Below are 4,806 nucleotides of genomic sequence, written 5' to 3'. Positions count from 1 at the left end.
ATTCTAGCTGTGGTCATTTTGGCTCAGAGATTAGCATTTTTCATGACTTTGCTCTAATTTGTTTGGATTTCTCACGTGAAAGCATTTTTTTTCAGGTGTTCCATCAGGTGTCACAACAGATAAAAGCATAAATTAGAAATGTACTTACATTGTTTTAACAGTTTCATTAGCATTGAGGCATGAAAATTCTGAGAGATGATTTAAGCGTTCACTTCCCCAAGTGTACATGTTCAACAATTGTTGCATTCATACTCTCAGCACGGTAGCAAAACAGCCAAATCTTAGTCACTCTGAGGCCTCATCAACTTGAAACTGGACTCCTTTCTTTCCTCTATGTCATTTCATTCATTTTACTGTGTGTGTTCCTGAAGAGCGGCTGCAGCTCTGGCACGGTGTCCCTTCCTGTCAGATTTGGGTAAACTGATCTCGTGTCCCTGTTCTCTTTCAGCTTGATCAGGAAAACGCGCATAACAATTTGGCGAGCGCCTCTGCAGAGAGGAATCGAGTGTTTGAAGCAGTGAAGTTGTAAATTAGTGTGAGGAACCTTTAGGATGAAAAAGACAGCTCTGGGGTGATCCTCCGTGGAGGGATCGTCGTCTGTGGAGCCCTTTGACGGGCCTTTTCACCGGACTGGTTTTCAAGAAGTGTGTGGACACGCTCTTCAGAACCCTATTTATCAATGAGCAGGATGAGGAATTCCGATTTGCTTCTGCACCCCAGCTGTGACTGACCGCTCAAAAGGTTAAGCCCGCCAGTAAAGATGAGAGGAATGGCCGGATTGGCTTAACCTTTGACCTCCCTCTCCCAGGGTCCGTAAGGGTCACTTTCTCTAAGCGCATTTATGAGAACCTCCTTCTTGGTGCATCACATTTGCAAAGACTGTGTGGGAAAGGGGGGAAAAAGAGGAGATGTCGGATGGAGATAGAAAGCGGACTTTGGGAGTGCAATGCAACCATTTTCCCCCTCTCTGCCTGAGGCCCAGTGTAGATGTGGTGGACCCAGCCCCAGACGGCACTCTGTGGTTTGGCCAACTATGTATTTCAGCGCTCTCACTGTTTCCAGCTGAACTAGCTCCTATGCAAACACATAGGCAAACGACGGGCTTTCTTGTTTAGTTGTTGTTCAGAAGTCTTCAAAGAGACATTTCGTGCCTCTCATGCCAACAATCAACCTCTACTTCCCGACATTTTCGCCTCTGCAGCTCGGGAGATGACAAAGATTCCTGAAAAACGGTTCTCCTGACACTTATTACTGTAATAGCAGCACAACGGGTTAAAACTGGGCAGCGTTTGCCTTCAGGAGACTGCAAGTGGTGATATTTCAAGCACAATGGGCTGTAATGCCGCATAAAACACATGCAGTGGTGCGCCGTATGACTTAGTCAGATTGATGTCCTCGCTGACCCAGATGTTCTCATCCCCTCCTCAGCTTTTTGAAGTGAAATAAACAGCATGTCACGAGATCCCCCACGCACCACCCGAGTGCGAGAGCGCGTCCATGTGCCGACTGTGTGTGTGCGCGGACACTGGGGGACCGGCGACGAGTGTGACATGTCTGCAGCGACAATGGCGGGTGACAAATAACGCTGACGCACACTGTCCCCGGTCTCGATCCCGCTTCCATAAAAGCGTTTGGGCCCTTTGAACATTTTTAATTAAACTAAACGGGACCATCCCCACCCAGGCCTGTGAGTTATGCACGCTGGAGGACAAAACAAGACCATCTTTTACGGGGCAGACATCAAAAACTAGCCCTTTTTTATGTCACCCTGGGCCACCATGTTGATTTTCATTATTACTAAATTCCATCTGGAATTCTGACGGGCATGTTTTGAAGGAAAAAGGCCTGGAGACCACAAAGCGGCGATGGCTTGAAACAAAGGTCTTTGCGGTTTTGTCTGTTTCTGTTTCATGTCTGTAATTGTAGTTTATGCCATCATCATTACAACACGTTCGACTTTTTTTTCTTTTCCAAGTCGTTTCTTGGAAATAAATTGAAATTATTTGTCTTTTTGAGAGGCGTGGCAACAACTAAAAGTTAGAAATAAAAACACAGACTTTTATTTTATAATTTTGGCAGATTTTGCAGAAACAAATAGTTATTTTATGCTGTTCTCTGAAGCGTTTTTTAAATAATGCCATCATTAATATAAGTATTATATTATGTCAGGTCAAACTATTGCATATGATGCTTAAAAGTCCCACTCTGATCATCATTTGATCTAAACAGGGATCTGCAACCTTTAACTCTTAGAAAGTTTGGTTGGTTTCTCACTGATCACAAACCCAGTAGGAGCCACAAAATTTGCTTTATATCAACATATTTGTTACTATTCTTATAAATATCAATGAACTATTATGTATTTTTGTATTAATAAAATATTAAGAGGAAATTGCATTTTTTATTCTGTATATAACATGGTTTGTAATTTTTGATGTCCTTTCAAAATAAAAGACATCTTGTGCCACACATCATTTCAATCCAGTAGTGGGGTGGGGGGTGGGGGGGTTGATATTGTTTTTAAAAAACAGACACTTCACACGGGCAATTTTATTGTTGTTGCCATAAATTTGTGTAAATTACCAAAATGGAACCAAAACTAGTTATGCTGAAAAAATAAAATGTTTTTAAATTTTACACATTTGTTGAAGCTAAACAGTAAAAAAAAGTCTAACTTCAACCAATTACAAACATTTGAAGCATATAACAAATGTATCTATGAGGCTCCTGACTACGGTACCCACAATCCACCAAAAATCCATCAAGCTTTGTAATTTACCAAAGCTGGACTGATTCTTTTTGCACAGATTTTCAAATATTCACTCAGTTAAATTTGCACAACAGCTGGTTTGTAAATAGCTTTAATAATTTACAGAGTTTTTTTTTATTATTATATGTTGTATTAACTCTTTATCACCTGAGGTGTCGCTGGTGACGCTTAAACACAAAATATTTAACACACTAACTTTTCAACCGTTAACACGATCAACGTAATTCAAGTTACAGTTAATCAAAGAACATAAACACTGGAGCTCTGGTGTTAAAGGGTTAATGTTCACCTTTTTTTTTTAAATTAACCTTAAACGTTTTATGGCTTTCAGAGTGAGCGGCAAAGAAAGAATTTCATTGTGCAGGGAAACTCATTTCCTTACAGTGCAGATAACAATAAACCCCTTGAATCCTTGAAAAAATAGAACCAAAGCTATTAGTGGACCATAAGGCACACCTATAATCATTTTATTCTCAAAAACTGACAGTGCGCGTTGGAAATTATTATGTTGCAAAATCTGTGCAAAAAGAATCAGTCCAACTTTGATAACTTAAGTTTGATGGATTTTTGGTGCATTATGGGTACTGTAGTCAAGAGCCTCACAGATACAATCATTCTGCGTTTCAAATGTTGTTAACTGGGTTGAAAAGTTAGACTTTTTTAACTGTTTAGCTTCAACAAATGTGCACAATTTTTAAACCAAAAACATTTTATTTTTTTTTCTTTAACCAAAGAGCCACAATGGAGGAGTTGTGACTCCAGAGCCTCAGGTTCAGACCCCTGATCTACTGTAAAAGGGTTTCCAGTGTCTTTCTGTCTTTTTTTAACTTAATAATATGCAGATTTTAGCCAAAAAAAACTAAAACAATTCATTAAAATGTAATTTCTGCAGTTAATAAAAAGAAATTTGCCTCAAAATGTGAGGGGAACTACAAAGTAATGACGCCTTCTTTTCCCATCATCCATCTGTTTGCGAGCATTCCCACAAGTTTTTTTTCATTAAATAACAATATATAAGAACAAAGTAATCAAAAAAAAATTAAATTACAAAAGTTAATAAGTGAAACAGAGGAAAAAGAAGAAAACTTATACTAAATCAACTAAAGTACACCAAACAAAGAAATGAAAATGATCTTTACATAAATATTAAGCCCAGCCCACATTTTAAAACTTACTGGTGCAACAAAAATGGCGAGAAATATTGAAGCTATGCAGCCGTACAGTTTAGAGCCAGACGCCGGGAGAATGAAGATGTACATAGATCTAGTCTAGTTAGGGTCTATCAGTGGATGCATCAGAATAATAATAATAATAATAATAAATTGTATTCATTTGGGCACTTAAATCGCCCGTACAGACCCGAAGTTCTGTACAATGACAGAGGATAAAAACATATAGAGAATCAGATCAAATTAGATACAAGTGTATAATTAAATGCTTATAAAGTAACATTCTTAAAAACAAAAACATCACAAACAATACATTAAAGATAATAAATGGAATGTGTTGGGATAAAAGAAAAAGAGGGAACCTCTTCACTGAATAGTAAGTTAAAAAAGTGGGTTTTAAGAGAGGACTTAAAAACAGGCCATGATGAAGACTTTCTAACATGAATTGGAATAAGATGGAGTTTGTGGCTTGCCGTATAGTAGCTTCTACGTCACACAAGCTTTTCCCATCTGCTGTTTTTCTCTCTTCTGATTCACAATTTGAATAAAAAGCTGCATACAAATAAAAATTGAAGCTTAATTTATGTAATATTTGTTAAGTATCGTCAGAAGAATTCTACAAAAACACTATTTTTATCGGTTTGGGTCATTACAGTTTTGTAGGAGTCCCATCATGCTGCAGAGGCTCCTCACTTCTATCGCTCAGCAGGGTCCTGCAGCCACCAGAGGGAGTCTTCCCTGTCCTTCAGTTCTTCTCAAAGGCGTCAACTTCAAATTAAAACATCTGTACAGAATTCCCATCAGTGTGACTCAGCCCAAAAAAATACTTCTTCTGTCTGCTGTTTTGCTCATCCAGTATGTTCATTC

This window comes from Oryzias melastigma, linkage group LG6 (genome assembly GCF_002922805.2).
Source record: "Oryzias melastigma strain HK-1 linkage group LG6, ASM292280v2, whole genome shotgun sequence".
Taxonomy (NCBI): domain Eukaryota; kingdom Metazoa; phylum Chordata; class Actinopteri; order Beloniformes; family Adrianichthyidae; genus Oryzias; species Oryzias melastigma.
This window is presented reverse-complemented; position numbering follows the sequence as displayed.